Below are 20,633 nucleotides of genomic sequence, written 5' to 3' on the forward strand. Positions count from 1 at the left end.
GCCGTCAAATTGATGAAAGGGTATATGTAGTGGTTTTATATGTCGCAAGTCACAGGCAGAAGGGGCCTACTGGCAAACCTAGCCAGCGCATATGGCAAAACAGGGGCACACAGCCGCGTATAAATAGGTGCGGACCTCTAACGAGATTTATTCAAGTGTGACTGCTCTCCTGGAGCACCACTAGCTACACACAGCAGCAGATGAGGCTCCAGCGTTCCAGTCCGCAGTGGGTCGCCGGTTCGACCCTCTGAGGCCAACGCGGTGTCGATAGCCAGCCAGCTGCAGGCCACTCCACAGCTCGCTACCACGGGCAGTCGTCCTGGTTTCCAACACATGCCGGAGGCATCCTGAGGCGAGGGCCACAGATTCGGACGCCGGATTGCGGGCCCTTGTTAACGCTGGGATCGCAGCCACGCTGGCGAAAAGCACGCAGCTGACAGTCTGCAGCTCACACCGAGCGGCGCTGATTCGGCAGGGATGCAGACCGCCGTGTCAACTGCCGGCATCCTGACGACGACGCAACTCCACTGGTGTACAAGGCCGGCTCGACACAGTATTGCATTGCATGGGCCATTGGGAGCTTCCTCAGCATTGCAGAGCCCTGTGATGCAGACCGAAGTGTATGAGGGCACTGTAGATGGAAACAATAAATCACTTGAAAAGCTCGGACGAGTCTTAATATGGTCCCTTCTACCTCTTACCACTACATTTGGTCATCGTGATACATTCTGTGGCAGAAGTTGGCACTACAAGACAATGTTTTCAGCTGAAGAGGCGAGGAACTGCCTACCTGCATCTACCTAACTGAGATTTCTGGCCACGGCAGAGACAGGGGCAAAGGACAGAATTAGATCAACCGGCCAAGGCACTTCACCTGTTGTGTAAAGGGACAGCGCCCGTACAAATCCTCGACTTTCCATGTTCACCTTTGACTGGACGCTATCGGTGGAACCATCAGATGGTCTCGTCCCTCTGCCGAGTTTTCTGGGAAGCCTCAAGACTTCAGAAGAATTTTAGGACGGAATGCAACATTTATGACGGCTCTGAAATCGTCTCTGTTGGGACACAAAAGCACTTCTCTTAGTTAAGCTGAGGTCCCTGGTTGGACTGGAAGTAACTTTCGACCCGTCCAGTAATTTATCTCTGTAATGAATATGTTGCACACTTTAGGCCTAAATGGAAACTCAAAACATGCTGCCTAAAGTGGCTGTCAGAAAAATAATTCGGGAACATACTGTCTTCGTCTCTTCTTTTCCTTGTGTGGGAATTTACGAATCAGGGACTGGCTGTTTCTCCAGAAGGTAGAAGGATACTAACTTTGGTTAGGACTGGCCTGAGGGTTGAGCAGAAGAGCGAGATGGAAGACATGGCACCGGTGGAATTTTGTAATTTGCACGACACCCTTGTTAGACTGGTTGCACTGAAACTCTTTTCAAGTTTACAGAGATTTGATGGAAAGGGAGGAGCCGAAAAACGAGCTCTTTTTGATTCAGACTCTGGTCTGGAGAGGAGATTCTGGTCTTGAACTTGTTATGCGTGGGTTGTACTTGGGACACTCGTCCTGGGCGAAACTTTGCACTGGTACTGTTCTCGCCTGGGACGCTTATGGTGAAGTCTTAGCTGTACAAACAGTTTAGACCAGTCATCTTAAACAATTCGCTGTACCGAGGACATCCTTATTTCTATCAGTTCTTCCGCCTTGATGGTTGACCTCCTGCCATGTGAGTGAGTCAAACTGGTCCTTGGTATGATCGGCGAACTGGAGTGTCACATGCTGGTACCTGCCGAGATTTTGTGGCTCCATCAGAGTGTAATTACGACCCCTCTAACAAATCACCAGCCCGTGACTTCACATAATACGTGCCGCGAGAACGAATTACTGGCGCCATACATCGCTACTCTGCAGGTTCTTGCATCATGAGCGTCGCCTAATACAGCACTGCACATCGCTGCTCCGGCTTGTTAGAGCAAACACTCACAGTCTTACTTCTTGTTCTCAGCTGCTCCAACGTAGTATTCATTCTGGGTACAACAAATCCATCGAAATCTATTAAGCGTTAGATAATTTCAGACTGCGCTATCCATGTTTCGAGCCAGAGTAAACAGATTAAGCAGATAAACTTTAGTCCTGTCAACCAAACGCCAAGCAGTAGAGTCCTAATTATTTGTTATTTCTATTTTTGCTGCCAATAATTCATCATTTATTTGTCAACTCGCCTAACTTGTGGTTTTTGTCCTATTTTATGGTCAATGAACTTTTCCGTTTCCTTATAAAACATTAATGTTCATGTATTAATTACCAATCAACACTTGACTACAATAGTGACATGACCACCATTTCATTAAATCATTTCGGCGTTCAAGCTCTATTTAAGATTCTGATAGAAGTGATAACTAACAATGCAGGCTAGAAATAGCAACAATTGTCTGAGGGCAGAATTAATTTAGTAGACGCAGGGCCAAGTAGACTACTGGAAACTTACAAGTTAAAGTGACTGCCGCCGGCCGCGGTGGTCTCGCGGTTAAGGCGTTCAGTCCGGAACCGCGTGACTGCTACGGTCGCAGGTTCGAATCCTGCCTCGGGCATGGCTGTGTGTGTTGTTCTTAGGTTAGTTACGTTTAAGTAGTTCTAAGCTCTAGGGGACTGATGACCATAGATGTTAAAGCCCATAGTGCTCAGAGCCATTTGAACCATTTTAAAGTGACTGCTGTCAAGGTGTAGTAAACTTTACAGTCGCCTGTAACCTTTCGAATCAAACCGCTAGACATGTATAGTCTTGCAAAGCATTCCCGGCGATCCTTTGTGAATACTCGCGGCAACATTGTGCTTTAAGTGCAAATAAACGACATTTATTTTTAACTCCCGAACCCCAGCTTTTATTGATGTTGTAATCGAAACCTCATTCTTTCGCACTGGTGTAACTGACTTCCGACGTGATGAATATTTTAAAAAGGAATGAACTGAGTTTATCGTAATAAATATTAGACGATTCCATGCGTTGCCACATACCACTGATCTGGAGTGCTAACATGAAATTTATACTGCTAGAACATGTGCCTTTACAAGTACGACACAACATGTGGTTCATGCACGATGGAGCACCTCCACATTTCAGTCGAAGTGTTCGTACGCTTCTCAACAACTGACCTCAACACTCTTGACCTTCATTTATGAGGGCATTTGAAAGCTTTTGTCTACGCAACCCCAGTACCAAATGTAGAAACTCTTCGTGCTCGTATTGTGGACGGCTGTGATACAATACGCCATTCTCCAGGGCTGCATCAACGCATCAGGGATTCCATGAGACGGAGGGTGGATGCATGTATCCTCGCTAACGGAGGACATTGAGAACATTTCCTGTAACAAAGTGTTTGAAGTCACGCTGCTACGTCCTGTTGCTGTGTTTCCATTCCATGATTAATGTGATTTGAAGAGAAGTAATAAAATTAGCTCTAACATGGAAAGTAAGCGTTTCCGGACACATGTCCACATAACATATTTTATTTCTTTGTGCGTGAGGAATGATTGCTGAAAGTTTGGCCGTACCTTTTTTGTAGCACCCTGTAAATTTTACACGAGCCTTGTACGAATTGAATGCAACTCGAATAACGTGATTTATTTCTACTCATGTTCAAGGTACCCTTGCACAGCCAGTATTACTATATACGTTAACAATTTTTTTTAAGCATGCGCCCCCATCCCCGTCGTCAGATGTTGCAGCCTACGTTTCGCTTTAATAAAAACGAATAATTCGTAATTCACACACCTTCTTTCATTTTACCTTCCAGCACTCAGCAATCAGGTTTAGCACTGTGGCGTCAACGAAGACTTCAAACGACGACTACTAAAATGCACCCCTCTGTGCCGAGAGCTACAGCAACGCTTTCAGTTCTACATTAATGTCGCTTTTCATTGCCTGAATTACGACTACAGCGACAGTAAAAGTCGGCGATGAAGTGCGGCTGCAGCATTTCTGAGAAACTCTTCGCAAACCAAACCATAGCTTCTAACTAGTAGGACGGCGGGAACACAAATCATTCACTGCATGCGGGTCTCATAAGTAAGTGGCTGGCTATAGATGCTGCTAGGCGTATCAAAAGCCGATGATTAAGTAGAAAAGCTAATTACAATAATATCCACCAAAGTTTCGAAGGTTCACTATACAATTACAGATTCTGGAACATATTCAAAATTTTGGAATAAAATATCGTTTATATGTTTTGTGAAGTGATTAGTTTGAAAGTGTTTCAGAGCAACATTCAAATATGTATCAAATATTTCTCTGATCGATTTTACTTCTTACTTTCAGACAAATCATTTCACAAAACATTTAACTGCTTTTTTTCAAGTTTTGTTAAAAAAATAAATTCTTGTTGACACCCCATTTTCTTTCACAGCGCCTACTGTTCTCCTAGCGGCCTAAATTTAGTACTTTATTGAATCGAAATCACATTGACAGTTAAATGTCATGAAAATGTAACTGCAGACAAAATATAATGGTTCAAATGGCTCTGAGCACTATGGGACTTAACTTCTGAGGTCATCAGTCCCCTAGAACTTAGAACTACTTAAATCTAACTAACCTAAGGACATCACACACATCCATGCCCGAGGCAGGACTCGAACCTGCGACGTAGCGGTCGCGCGATTCCAGACTGTAGTGCCTATAACCGCTCGACCATCGTGGCCGGTGACAAAATATAAAGTCGAACAAAAATTCAGTGTGTAATTAATCCTCAAATCCCTAATTAATTTTTTTATATTATGGTGACTGGCTGATTTAAGGCAACTACATACTTGTTGCAAAACTTAGCCCCACGCTTATCAGTTTAATACCCCATTCGTCCATTTCGCATTCTCCTTTTCTCTGTGAAAATTCGGAGAAAGACCCATTGTGTAAGTATCAGGAAGTTTTATTTTCACACCGGTGAACATTCGACCAAAAAGTATTAAATGAAGTATTGTCTCTAGCATTGTGGACCATGAGGTCACGTTGACCATGGAAATGACTCGATCATCTGTATGGACGCACTCCACGTCTCGTATCACCTCTGCTCCTTCTGGACCCCCGAGAAATAAGTGTTCGATGTGATGTGCGAAAGTGTTGGGTGCTTACGGAAGGAGAGCACCAGAATTCTGCTAACGTATTTCTTCTATTTTTGTGCACAATGTCATCATATGTATGTAATCTAGTTTGACAGACGGTGATTATTTAGGTAATTACGAATGTCAAAAATCAGTTGACGGATGTGGCAGTCTCCTTGTCTGCTGGAAGCAGTGCTGTGTGTCAGACCCCAAGAGCAACGAAATTGTTCGTTGGTAAACAGCGAATGCACCTGCAGCTATACTCAGCAAAGCACTGGAAAGTGCATGGTAAGCGGTACTCCTCTTTAGGCAATGATAGGGTTTCGTAGAGTCCTTCGCCTGTGAAACTCGGGAAGAATGATTGCTTCAATACTGCTGTGCGTCGTGTAATTAGTTCAATTTGTCTTTCTTCTCTTCGTAGAAACATTTGTGAAGATAAATGTTTAATCCCAAGCAGTTTCACGTCAGGCAAGAAAGTTTAAGAACACACTTCGCAAAACACATAAACAAAACACCGTATTTGGTTGAATCAATGTCCCACAAAGATATTTTGAAGCTATTAAATGCCAGATTGGCCACTGAGATCAACGAAAAGTTAATACATTGTGACGTCCCCTCTCCGCCGGGTGCTGGTGTTGTCGACGCCGTGGACCTGTTACTGCTACAGCTCAGTCGGTGGAGTCGACACGCCATGTGCGATGATCGATGTCCCGGTCGGTTAACGAGAGACAAGATCTGAAAAAGCACTTAAGAAATCGTTCCTCGAGTAATGATTAAAGTTTGATTGCGAGTCCGCACAGTTTTCTGCGAACTGCGCACTCTGATTGTTTCTTATGGTTTGAAGTTGAATTATTGTGTGCCCGGTTAACACTTTAGTGCAGTAATTTATGAATCTTCCCTCTTGCGCATCGTCCACATCACCGAAAGCGAGGAAAAGGTTCAATTGCAAATCGTATTGGTCGTTGTTTATTCGTTGCTAAGTAAAATTGTTCGCTCTGTATGACGCGAGATCCACAGATACTCTATAACAATGTCTTAGTTATCTTACGTCGTAATATTATGTATGTCAAAACCTTCCTTGTCACAATCAACAGTCCACGAATTTACTTCCGAGTTAAATAATCGCTGTTCATTAACTTTTGATGAGTGAGCAATTACCAAATATTCATAGAATGATGGAGGCGACACATTGAATTTAAACTTTTGATGAACAATTTTATTGTTGCTTTTCGCCAAATACTTTATAAACATCACGCCACACACACACACTCACACTGTTAATTAGCACTGGCAGTTCTGTTAGTTTCAAGTATCGTGACAATTACGACAGCTTTAACCCTCGGCGTAATTGAATCTTCTACATGTATTCGTGTCAATGTCTCCTACTCGAGACTAAACGTGTATTATAGTCTTTTGAAATTTGTCCGTTCATTTCTATAAGTACACTTATATGAATGTTGAGTCCAATATTGCCTACTTCCGTTAATAAAGTCACCCCATTTTCTTTCACAGCGCCTTCTGTTCTCCTAGCGGCCTAAATTTAGTACTTTATTGAATCGAAATCACATTGACAGTTAAATGTCATGAAAATGTAACATCGTGACAATTACGACAGCTTTAACCCTCGGCGTAATTGAGTCTTCTTCATGTATTCGTGTCAATGTCTCCTACTCGAGACTAAACGTGTATTATAGTCTTTTGAAATTTGTCCGTTCATTTCTATAAGTGCACTTATATGAATATTGAGTCCAATATTGCCTACTTCCGTTAATAAAGTCCAACAACTCGGTATACAGTCAGCATACTATCTCGATTCAAGTCTCTAGTATGAATATCAGTTCACAAAATCCGTGCGTCTACATCAAGCAAAAACGACTCTTGAAAGTAAAACAATCTCGCCGCGCTCCGTTCGCTCAACTATGGCAAGAGCTGCTCTCGTATGACTTGATTGCACGATAGCTAGCAGCGAATTACTTTTTCCGCGAATCAGTATTGTAGACGCATTGAATTTCTTCGTTGCGTTAACAACTGTCTTCCACATAAAAGTTATCTCTCACCGACATTTCTTTGTACTTAACTTTCATGGTATTAATTTGCAATTATTACTTGGATGTTTGGCAAATAACTAAAGATGGCCTTTCTTTCTTCTTCCTTTCTACCAAGGCACACTCTGTAATGCTTAATGTTGGTATTTATCAAGACTTTCTGGTGTTATATCATCAGCAAAGTTGTCGTACCTGTCAGGATAACTTTTTCCTACTTTACATCATGATGGTTTTCCTAATTGGGTTTTGGGGTTCATCAGGGTGTTACAACATGCGCCTGAGGTTAACATTAAAGAATTTATGTCAATTCTTGATCAATGAACATAAATCCATAATGATGTAAGCTCGAGAACTTGCAGAGCGGCGGCCGCTGTTGGCCGAGCAATTCTAGGCGCTTCAGTCTGGAACCACGCGACCGCTATGGTCGCAGGTTCGTATCCTGCCTCAGGCATTGATGTGTGTGATGTCCTTAGGTTAGTTAGGTTTAAGTAGTTCTAAGTTCTAGGGGACTGATGACCTCAGAAGTTAAGTCCCATAGTGCTCAGAGCCAATTGAACCATTTTGAACGTGCAGACCGTAAATCAGGGATTTGTAGCCAGTCCTAGAAGTAATAGAGAATCCAGTGGCTCAAGCAAGGACTGTGGCGTTGGTGATCGTGCAGAGATATCCGACAGAAGCTATCCTCGGACATTAATCTTTGCAACAAAGATCATTCTGCTGTACCACAGTGGACCTTCAGCCCAAAGAATGCTGATCTACAAATGATGGTTATCTCAGAGACATTCTCGACAATTAGTGCATCTTGACTGGTTATTTTAGACATATCATCAAGAATATGATAGTACCTACTTTTCCAGTAACTAATTTTATAACCATTGGAGCAATAGGAAACCGACAAAAAACTCCAATGTTGCAAACATGTTAATGAGTGTACTGTGAAAAGTAGCAGTACATGGCACATTTCTCGTAGTTGAGAATCTAATCATGGAATGCACTGTGGGACTTGATCTTATGAGAGGAAAAGGCGTAACAACTGACTTTCCTCTCAGACACGTGCTAACTTACTGTAGTTAGTACACAAGTATCCCCGGAAATGCTACAAGAAAAGAGCACTTCATGGAAAATACTGACCTGGGATCACAAATGGATAGATAAAGACGTGATTAAAAATAAACTACCTGAACTAATGGTCATGTCTTCTTTTAAGACGAAGTCCAGATCTAAAATTTCTGAGTCAAACTGTGTGACAGAAATTCAGTTGAGGCTGTATATATTGATAATTATATGTTCTTTTAACGGAACTTTGTGAAACATACTGGTAGAAAATTAACTATTGGTTTTTCTCTCAGAATTTTAACTTAGTTAAGTGGTAGTATACCTAGTAGTAAAGTTTTTTTTAATTAGTCTCACCATATACATATATGGGTAGATAGAAACAAGAAGAGACAATTTACTTGTATTCTGTAGGTGATAGTCACTTAGAATTGTGTCTAGTTAGACAGTTTTGCCTTATCTTACGTTGCATTAATTTTGAATCGATGGTGGGGGGTCATTTTTAGTGCTAGGCGAACTATCTTGTGTCTGAACTCACGACTTTGAAAAAAGTATGGTAGGTCATTGGGATGAGGACTGAAATATGGTTACACATTACAGAAGCCATTTCATTTGCCAAGATACTATGCTGACCTCCTGAGTGGTAGGCAAGTAGGTGGTACAAAGATACTGCAACATGCAGAAGTTGCTGATGTGTCTGACTGGTAGCCAAGTGTGTGATACAAAGATATTCCAACATGAAGAAGTTATAGTTACTAACGGAATGATAGATACATCTATAATTCGGGAGTACGTAACTGAAATTAGCGTATCTTTGACACTGAATTGGCAACGGCCTTGCCGCAGTGGATACACCGGTTCCCGTAAGATCACCGAAGTTAAGCGCTGTCGGGTGAGGCCGGCCCTTGGATGGGTGACCATCCAGGCCGCCATGCGCTGTTGCCATTTTTCGGGGTGCAATCAGTCTCGTGATGCCAACTGAGGAGCTACTCGACCGAATAGTAGCTGTCTCGGACAAGAATGCCATCATACCAACTGGGAGAGCGGTTTGCTGACCCACGCCCCTCCTATCCACATCCTCCGCTGATTATGAGACGGCGGTCGCATGGCCCGGTAGGTCACCCTGGCCTGACTCATTGACACTGAATTAAATGGTTCGTGGGCAGTCCAGATAGACTACTGTACTGTTATTGATCTCTATCAGTGAGGTATGTAGAATGATGGAGATCTCACATGGACATCTGATGGTGTAATGAGAACCCAGGTCATATAAATCATGAACAGTATTTGGGTAGTGTCTTGAAGTACAGAAATGTGAAATGCGCACAGGGTGCTAACCTTCTGAGGTTGTGTGTGAGCAGCCTGCTCGTCGACAATCGATCCCGAACGGGACTGTGCTGTTGCAGTAGCAGCAGTATGTGACCGTGGCTCATTTGAAAAACATTTTAAGTTAATTCTAACGTTATGATAATTTTAAAGAAGCTTATATAAATGCGCAAACCTGAATACCAAGCACAAGGAAAATAACTTGTATGATGTGATTCTTGAGTTTCTCCCGGCGTATTTGATAATCAAAATATCCACGGGTGTACTGCAGGTCTACAGTGTCCAACGGGCACAATATTTCGGCGATCATACATGTCGCCATCATCAAGTGAACTAACGGACTGAGCTCCTGTGAACGTGCCGGCACCGAGATCCGCGCGCTATGGGTTCGGTAGAAATTCGCACCAATGACGACCTCATAAACCGTAACTTTGGCTATAATCTTATCAAGGCTTGGGAACCAGCGACTGGGTTAATCAAGAGTAAATCGAACAAACGTATAGTTGTGACGACCACGGCGGACAGAGCCATCACTCCGACGTCATCTCAGACGCCGTCGCAATCTGTTTTACCGCGCGAGCGTGGCGCGGGGCGCGGAGAGCGGAGGGAGCGCGCCGCGGGCGGAGGATATTTAAATCGGCTGCCGCCACGACCGAACCCAATTACCTCTGAGTAGCCATAGCGCGCGGATCTCCGTGCCGTTACGTTCACAGGAGCTCAGACCGTCAGTTCACCTGATGATGGTGACATATATGATCGCCGAAACATTGTGCCCGTTGGACACTGTAGAGCGGCAGTACACCCGTGGATATTTTGATTAACTTGTATGATAACTTCGAAGTGTTGTGGAAGTATCAATGCAAGTAAATAGCTGCTCGTATTCCTTCGGTGGCAGTATGTCAAAGTTCAGTTATTGCGGTACTAACTTGAGTTGTTCAAATGGGTGTGAATTCCTATGGGACCAAACTGCTAAGGTCATCGGTCCCTAGACTTACACCCTACTTAAACTGGTGCTAAGAGCAACACACACACAAACACACACACACACACACACACACACACACACACACACACAAACAAACAAACAAACAAACAAACACCCATGCCCGAGGAAGATTCGAACCTTCGGTGGGTGAGGTCCGTGACAGGATCCTCAAACCTCGCGGCCACTCCGCGCTGGTAACTTGAGTTGTGTGTGTGTGTGTTCAAGGGTTTCATGTACTATGACATCGTATGTGGTATGGCGCCTTTGAGAAGTGTGTTTTCGATCCCTGAGGGCGTTATCTCTAAGCCAGCCACTCGCATAGCTGGCAATCCAGTGTGGCCCTTCTTATCGTTCAACGAACCAACTCAAACATCACCTGATACTAACTTGAGAATCCAGTGTGGCCCTTCTTATCGTTCAACTAACCGTCTCAAACATCACCTGATACTAACTTGAGTTGTTCCTTATTCATGTTTCTTACACAACGACACTGTACGCAGTATGGTGCCTTTGAGAGCTGTGTTGCCCAACGCTGAGAGTCTTACTGATCACCAAACCACCCACTCCCATAAAAATAAACCAAGCCCTTCTGGTCTCTCAACTGAACACCTCAAACATCATCCATCTGGCAAGGTCACTGCGATGTCGCGATTCAGAAAGTTCCGTTTCCAGAGAAGCAGCATATTTGCCAAATGAAGGACTGCTAATCCTTTGTTCACATTAAAATAGAAAACCAACTCTTACAGTCATCTCAAAACAAAGGAACAAATACGCAAAATAACTCGTTAACTCTGAATGAGTGAAAACAAGAACAGAGCAATCTATCCAAAACGTGTGTGTAATCACTATAGAATGACCACCACTTGGTTCGACGTCAAGGTGCAACAACCACTCCAGACCGCAGTAGTGGCACTAGTTGTAGATGGTATATAAAGGGTGTCGGGGGACGCAAGGAAACAATACAGTCGTTGCCGTAATGAGGAAACGTACTGACTTATCCAGCGTCCAAAAATAGCATTATCATTAGATTTCAGGCCAATGGTGAAATCATTTCCCGAACGGCTAAGTTTGTAAGCTGTTCGCGTACCACCATTGTTAAAATATACTGTGCATGGCAAAACAGTGCTGTCCAAAAGCGACGACGAGGCAATGTTTTGCACCACGCGCCCTAGATCACAGATGTGAACAAGAGATGTGGAAATGTGGACGCGTGAATAGACGTGCAGCACCCGGGTGATCCAAAGGGCTACCAACGACAGTCTACAAAATGTTTCTGCTCATGGGCCTACGCAGCAGGCACCTGGTTCAAGCATCCATGTTGGTTACTGTTCAGCGAAGACGAAGGCTGGAATTCGCACTACAATACCGCAACTGGAAGTCAACTGAATGGTGATTGGTGACCTTTTCAAACGAGTCACGTTTCATGCTCCATCGGACAAGTGGCGGAAGACGTGTGCGGCGTAAAAATTATCGCTGGCAGTTTACCTAATTGGATAGTGCCTGGCTATCTCTAGGTTGTGCAAGATAAGTGCTTCGCACTATTCCTGCACTTCCGAATGTGTATTTTTGGTGGGCATATTGTTTGTGTTGGTCCTATTGTGTGATGAGCATTTTATGGTGATTAATATACATTGCTGTGGCGGTTAGTGTTGCCTTAGCAGCTCGGGCCATCTTGTGGTGCCCCTTCTATGTGGTTTATTCACGAGGTTCAAGACCAGTCTGTTTTCTGACTGCTGTGACTTCTCGTAGAAAAGTTGAGCAGTTGTTTCATTCTGTCCTTTATTGGCAGCACTCCTGTGATATTATGTAACTCCCTAGTGGGGAAGTCACGTGGGAGTTTCATGATCATCCTAAGTATTCTACCCAGGAGGCCCTGCAATCTTCGGATGTGGCAGTCTGCCACGTTGCCCCACACTACTGCCGCATATTCCGTTAGCGGCCTTATAAGGGCGGGAAACAGCGTAATACTACAGCATGTTGGTAGGGTTGTCTTCGGGTTCAAGATTGGGTACAGTGCTCTCAATATTCCAAAGGCTTTACGCCTAATATACCTTTTGTGTGGCCCCCACGTGAGGTGCCTGTCCAGAGTCACCCCGAGGTACTTCGAGGTGCGGGTCCAGCACCGGCTGTAGGTCAATGGGGATTCGTTGCCTCGTGAAGATGATTGCATGACTTTTTCTGAAAGCAACCACGTTTCAGCAATTGTCGGAAGGGACTGTAACCTCCGCGTGACACAGTACTCGTTAAAGCCGGTACTATAATAAGTGAGCGGGGTTCACCTTATGAGAAAGGATTTTTGTGTAGATATCGACCGCGTGTACCTGAATGGTGGCAAATCAGACTTACACCCACTCTGTAACAGCAATGATCCGTCAAGCAAGTTCGAAATGCAATTACACGTCAAACACCAAAAGCAACACTTAATATGCTACCAATTCGATAATAATACGGTCGCCAGCCTAATTAGGCATTAACTGAGTTTCTTCCCTGTACAAGTTGGTAGATATGCATGGAAAACAACAAGTAGTAACACTGCATAATACAGTAGAATTTTAGAACCAGAACATCTATTGAACTGATAGTTTCACTTTCTGTGCTGATATGGAAAAACCATGAATACATAACACTACACTATAATGTATGCTACAAAACTTTATACTGTCTATCAATCTAATTAAATTCGGGCATAGGTTACCCTAGAAATATCACTTTCGTGCCACACACAAAATGTCGACTTTGATAAAGATAAAACACTGATAAATTTAGACTTTTATATTCAGTTTAACTTTTGCTGGTCAAATCACTTTAGAACACTTCAGAATTCAAATGAATAGAAGGGGGGCGGGCGGGGGAACCCTGAAACTGTTATGATCACTATATAAAAAAATGATTACTGAATTTATTATGCATTCAAGATTTCCAGTATATAAGTTACTACTCTTTTCATCTTATTTACTGCTCATTTAAATACCTTTATATCTGTCTCGAAATAATTAAACTTCATTACTGTATCAATATTAAAGTTATCTTTCAACTTCGTTGGACTTCCGTTATTCATTTACTGGTTCATTAACAAAAGGCTTCTTTAAACACCATTCTAACATAGCTAGGTCTGCAAATAATTATTATTAACACAAAATTTAATTTTTCATTTCGGGACACTCGGATTGCGCACTATTTGGAAAGGACCCTGTCTAGGTTTGTTCTGAGGATAATTAAATGATGGGAAAGTTCTGGTAAAATTTAGGTTATTATTGAACAGTTAACTCTATGTTCCATACGAATACAGTACTAAAAGTTTCAACCTGCTTTTATCGATGCAGCGTTTGGCGGGTGGTGAGATGGCGAGGCACGGAGCACACATACAACCACAGCTAAGGCTCTTGATGTAGCGGCACTTTAATTCATGTTAGCGCCGCAGTACTTTTCCATTTAGTGCCTATGGAATTTTGCCATGCTGTGTGGGATTTGGAACGGCATACCCGAGGCTCAGTGAAGCTACGTCTTCCAGGAGAGCCTCCTCGCTCCAGAAGGTGTTGCTCAAACCAGTGCCAAACTCCAACTACTAGTGCTGAACCCCGTTGTGCCGTGCAGTGCCCGTGTGCCTTTTCCCGCGCTCGCCTGCCATCCACCTTTTACCGCTCCCTTACAGGCAGGGTATTCACCCGAGTTTTTTGCATTCTACATATCCTAACACATTGCCTACGTATGGACCAGACGCGCAGTTACAATTTTAAACATCTTGCAACAGTCTCAACATTTGTTACATTTCAATTCTATTACAATACTACTTGACATTTGACATGAACATTAATATTCACATTGAAACTTGTTTACAGTTTTCTTAACACAATGGCATCAAACAAAAAAGAAATGAAATCAGAACACCAATTAGACAAGTTTATCGAAAAATCAGATGGAAAAAATATTATTTATATGTACAATAGCACAGCGTCGTTGTTGTTACAGGTCCACCCCAGAGGAGGGAGCTTCATGGTCTGGGGAATGTTTTCTTGTCATTTCCTGGGTGATCTCGTCGTTATGAAAGGTACCTTTGATCGACACAGTTCATCTACTCTTGAGGACCACGTCCACCCCTAAATTCAGTTTGTTTCTCCTCGGCACTACGGCATCTACCAGCACGACAATGCAATGTGTGGCACAAATAGTAGCGTACGAGCGTCGTTCGAAGAGCACGCAAACGAGATTACCGAACCCCCGGCCACTATACTCACTGGCTTTAAACCCAATCGAAAATCTTTGGAACGACCACCATCAGGCTGTTTGCGTCATGGATAGTTAACCGAGAAACCTGGTGCAGCTCGCCATGGTACTGGTGTCTGCATCGCTCCGCATTCCAGTCACGACCTTCCAGAAGCGGACTGACTCTCTCCTGCACCCCTCGCAGTAATCCATGCTGCAAAAGATGATTATTCAGTCCTTTGAGAGGTGGCCACATAAATGTAAGTGGACAGTGTATAAATGTGGTGTACATGGTAACGTTCTAATAACAGACCACATGTAATTATCGCAACAACACCTTGTTATAATACAAAAGTTGGTCATCTCCGACAAACACAGCAGTTATGTGATTCAAGGTTGTAAGCTTTGCTTGGAGTTCTGGGTCCTTTATTCTCAAAACTAGCCCAAAATTGTGAAGCACGTTTCTCATAGAGTCTAAACATGAGGTAAAATCGAATCATGATCTACGTATTTGTCCGTAAGAAACTATCGTAAGTGCTAAAAGCATGTTTCCTGTTAAAGAATGAAATCTAATACTGAAAAAAGAGCACTTTTATGGTCTTGAGTTAAACAACTCGTACATTGAATGGAAGTAGCACGACTTAAAAGTTGCTGTCCCCATTAGGCATACAGGATCATTCAAAATTTTACGTGCTTAGTGCATTCCAGAGTAATTATTTTGTTGAACTTGCGGTTTTAAGAACCAGCCATATATTGTAACATCTGACTCCACTCAGTTGTTTGGAATCATAATTAAAAAAAAGACACAGTGCATGAACACTCTCTGAACTATAAAGCGATTCTGGTAGGTCAGACTTATAAGGATGCGTACTTGAATTAGAAGCACGAGTTACGCCGTTTGGTTATTTGTAACTAACAATTGTTCGACTGATTGCTGCAAGAGAACAGAAAAAGGTCATCATCCTATTTGGTGATCTAGCCAAAAACTTATCCTTGATGTTTGTTTCAGTCGACGTTTGACGTTGATCCTGAACCACGTCATGCAAACATTTACTTGATCCGGTGATGACTGCCACCTTGTAGAAAGTTACAGAGCCTGCCCAAAATTTGGTGACGATTTCTTTCTTACCTACTAACTACGTGAAAGATAATTACTGTAATTGCTACTCCCACCGGCCTATCAATGACACACAGCATTGCACAATCGCTGAATTCTGTACCAGCTGCTAGAAGCAAAAAAAAAAAAAAAAGGAAAATTAAAGATAATGTAAACACCATATATTCAATTAATAACTTTCAATGATTTTTTCAAATATGTAAAATAATTAATAAAATATTATGACCTCTACAACAACAAATCCTTAGCAACCTTGTCGCCAGCACGGTAACAAGTTTCAGAATATCCATTGCCCCACCCTATTTCTAAATATGTCCATCCTCCTGAAACGTCCAAGCGACCGTCATTGTCCTTGAATAAAGACGTCATTTCTGATCGACTCATTGCATATTTCTTTGAATAACCTTGTGTACTGAATTGTCTCACTTCTTTTGACGTATGGTTCAAGTTTCATCGAGGTATGTTACTTGGCAGTGGCACTTCATGCCTAAGTTACTTTCATCTTTAAGTTTTGCGCTCCACTGTGGTTTGAAAATTGTAACGGCTCCATGTAAGCCGCTACATGGCTCGACCCCACAAGTAAAGGCAACTGAGTGTCCTTCCGACACTCAGGGAAGAGCCTGATGATGATTAGTAAGATAGGGTTAGTTAAATATAGACGATCATTTTAATATTAGGTATGGTAATTGTCTGCAAGGTGTGAATGCGAACGTATGATGAGGTATGCGTGAGATGACGGCGGTGAGTGTGCTATAGGCATAGTGGAAGTGTAGCCAACCTCGAATCTAGTAGAGCACGACTGCACTAGACCAGAGAGGCATAAGCTCCACGCGCGTCGTTAGCGCTCGTTAGGTTGGCAAATAACCATGTGCGGTATCTCTGAGCCCTTGCGGCCACGATGTGTGGACCCGGACGAGGGAGACCGTATCGGGGTTGTTGCTGGGAAGACCTTGGTGAGTAAGCACGCTCTGCTCTATCGCTCCGACATGTAGCGAAGATTTAGAATTCCATGTTCACTTTGAAACTGGAAGTAGCTTCCCTGCTGTGGAAACCCACTATGGTATTCCCTAGAATCATCTCGGTTAGGAGAGATAGGGAGATGATTTCTTTTGCCAAGTAATTTCATGAGAATTTGTGTTCACTGCACTTGGGAGTGAACAGGCGCTCATTGCCGAGTAATACCCAGAATTGCTCAATTTGCATTTCAGTGTGAGTGTGAAGTATATATGCGAAGTGTATTTTATTTAAATGTGTTTATTGACTACTGATTCTGGAGAGATTGGTAACACGTGGTCCGCAGACCCCGTGCATTTCTTGGTGAGAAGCTTCAGCTCGACGTAATCACATTTCGTGATCGAGCTGGATCTTCTACGTAAATTCACGCGTGTGATTCAACTGTTCCTTCATACTATCCATTAAAACCCGCGGAGTTAGTTAAACGTGAAGACGGGACTTGCCTGAACTGAAGCTACAGTTGGAACCATGTGCTCTCACACAATGTTGTCCCACTTAGTGTATGGGAACCTTCCTCTTTTATCTGTTAGATAAAATGAATAGAGTAACTGTTAGTGTGTGTGTGTGTGTGTGTGTGTGTGTGTGTGTGTGTGTGTGTGTGTGTGTGTGTGTGTGGCTAAATGATGATAGAAATGTGCAGGCGGTAGTCATTGTCGATTCACGGCACATGTTGGCCGGATGTTTATTAACTAAGTTTACTTAGATATTATAGTACACTCCTGGAAATGGAAAAAAGAACACATTGACACCGGTGTGTCAGACCCACCATACTTGCTCCGGACACTGCGAGAGGGCTGTACAAGCAATGATCACACGCACGGCACAGCGGACACACCAGGAACCGCGGTGTTGGCCGTCGAATGGCGCTAGCTGCGCAGCATTTGTGCACCGCCGCCGTCAGTGTCAGCCAGTTTGCCGTGGCATACGGAGCTCCATCGCAGTCTTTAATACTGGTAGCATGCCGCGAGAGCGTCGACGTGAACCGTATGTGCAGTTGACGGACTTTGAGCGAGGGCGTATAGTGGGCATGCGGAAGGCCGGGTGGACGTACTGCCGAACGTGGGGCGTGAGGTCTCCACAGTACATCGATGTTGTCGCCAGTGGTCGGCGGAAGGTGCACGTGCCCGTCGACCTGGGACCGGACCGCAGCGACGCACGGATGCACGCCAAGACCGTAGGATCCTACGCAGTGCCGTAGGGGACCGCACCGCCACTTTCCAGCAAATTAGGGACACTGTTGCTCCTGGGGTATCGGCGAGGACCATTCGCAACCGTCTCCATGAAGCTGGGCTACGGTCCCGCACACTTTTAGGCTGTCTTCCGCTCACGCCCCAACATCGTGCAGCCCGCCTCCAGTGGTGTCGCGACAGCCGTGAATGGAGGGACGAATGGAGACGTGTCGTCTTCAGCGATGAGAGTCGCTTCTGCCTTGGTGCCAATGATGGTCGTATGCGTGTTTGGCGCCGTGCAGGTGAGCGCCACAATCAGGACTGCATACGACCGAGGCACACAGGGCCAACACCCGGCATCATGGTGTGGGGAGCGATCTCCTACACTGGCCGTACACCTCTGGTGATCGTCGAGGGGACACTGAGTAGTGCACGGTACATCCAAACCGTCATCGAACCCATCGTTCTACAATTCCTAGACCAGCAAGGGAACTTGCTGTTCCAACAGGACAATGCACGTCCGCATGTATCCCGTGCCACCCAACGTGCTCTAGAAGGTGTAAGTCAATTGCCCTGGCCAGCAAGATCTCCGGATCTGTCCCTCATTGAGCATGTTTGGGACTGGATGAAGCGTCGTCTCACGCGGTCTGCACGTCCAGCACGAACGCTGGTCCAACTGAGGCGCCAGGTGGAAATGGCATGGCAAGCCGTTCCACAGGACTATATCCAGCATCTCTACGATCGTCTCCATGGGAGAACAGCAGCCTGCATTGCTGCGAAAGGTGGATATACACTGTACTAGTGCTGACATTGTGCATGCTCTGTTGCCTGTGTCTATGTGCCTGTAGTTGTGTCAGTGTGATCATGTGATGTATCTGACCCCAGGAATGTGTCAATAAAGTTTCCCCTTCCTGGGACAATGAATTCACGGTGTTCTTATTTCAATTTCCATGAGTGTATTTGTATCACGCCAGCATTCCGTGATAAGTGAGAGGAAATATTTGAGATGGTAATGTTTAGTGAATAAATGTGATTCTGTTATTATATAAATATGTTACAGTGACTTCTCCCAACCACACCATATTCCCTTATTATTTCACAGAATATTTGGCATGCGTATTTCAGTTAATCACCTGTCTATGTCCCACTCATGGGCATATTTCATTTAATAAACTCTTTAAGGTGGTATTAAAACTTCATTATAATAATATTCTAATTCTAACTTGATCAAAACCACCGAATAAAACTTTAGTGAGTATTGATGCTTGTTGCTGCAAATGGCCGCCGGCGTCTTCTATAGTACAGGTGCCATTTATTAAATTGAGGATGCCTGCCGAGGGTGCGGAAAGCAAGTATCATGCAAAGTACATATAAAAATTTTATTGTATCTAAGACGATTGGTAGGTATGCACGTAACATATTTTCTGAAACGTGAATTAATTTCATACTTAGGAGATAACGGTATTTCAAATGAATGTGCCAAATAGATCATTTTACACCAAGAGCACGAAAATGGATGCTCCACTTTCAGGTTTCACCATCTGAAACGATACTTTCACTGATTAAATCCAGAGTATCTGAACTGGAAAGAGAAGCTAAATAATATTCACTGCTGATATTTTTATCGGTTGACAAAAAAAATGGTTCAAATGGCTCTGAGTACTGTGGGACCTAACTTCTGAGGTCATCAGTCCCCTAGAACTTAGAACTACTTAAACCTAACCAACCTAAGGACATCACACACATCCATTCCCAAGGCAGGATTCGAACCTGCGACTGTAGTATCGGTTGACAGTAAACATCAAAAAAAGGAAAAAAAAGAACACAGGTTGGAAAACTCTGCTATAGATCAGCATAGATTGCTACCAAAAATGCCACTGACAAATACAGGTACTCCTGAAAGTAGAGGCAATGGTCTTTGGTGGTCTCTTCTTGAAGATTTATTGTATTATTTTCACGCGATATGCAGGTATTTCTTAATGTTGACTAGCGTTATTAAAGTTGAACAAAAAGGATTTTGAAAGCATTTCAGGTTTTTTGCTAAGTGTAACCCCCATTCAGTATGCGAACTTGCTAAACGGTCCCTCAAATTAGGTGACAGATCCAATTAATAACGACTTAGGACTGAAACAAGGCGGTCCTTGTCACGCCAGCCACGTAGCCATGGCACCTAAAGAGCAGAAGCAGCACGTCTATTAACTGCATGTTACTTTGTTTTGCAGATCATAGAAGTGTGAGAATATTCCATTACTCAGAGACGACATCTTTCGGAAAACGAAGTCCCCCACTTTTTTCTCCTCTCATCTAGACAAATTGTAAAATACTGCTATGGTTACTGGAATCGTAAAGTAATAACTATCAACTCTAAAAACATAGTTATAACAGTACTGTGCTGTATTCTATATTGGAGAGTGCTGAAATACCTGTATATTGTAGTGACACGTAGGTATGTCTCCGAATGTAACGGAAGGTGCGACAGCCATCCTGACTTGGGTTGGAGCGTAACTTACAAGTAAATGATTCTCCTTCACGTTTACAGTTGGGGTTTTATACGTTTCCATTAATTGAAACGCGAAATTGTACTCTCTTAAATGACATGCAGTCTTAAACTGCAAGCCATTCGCTACACATTTCT

The 20,633-nt window shown here is 43.5% G+C and overlaps 1 pseudogene; it reads left to right on the forward strand.

The window, feature by feature from the left end:
• The first annotated feature begins 9,011 nt into the window (after positions 1-9,011).
• Positions 9,012-9,129, forward strand: LOC126285614 (5S ribosomal RNA; annotated as a pseudogene).
• The last annotated feature ends 11,504 nt before the right edge of the window (positions 9,130-20,633 follow it).

The sequence above is a fragment of the Schistocerca gregaria genome, chromosome 8, assembly GCF_023897955.1.
Source record: "Schistocerca gregaria isolate iqSchGreg1 chromosome 8, iqSchGreg1.2, whole genome shotgun sequence".
In the NCBI taxonomy this organism is placed as follows: domain Eukaryota; kingdom Metazoa; phylum Arthropoda; class Insecta; order Orthoptera; family Acrididae; genus Schistocerca; species Schistocerca gregaria.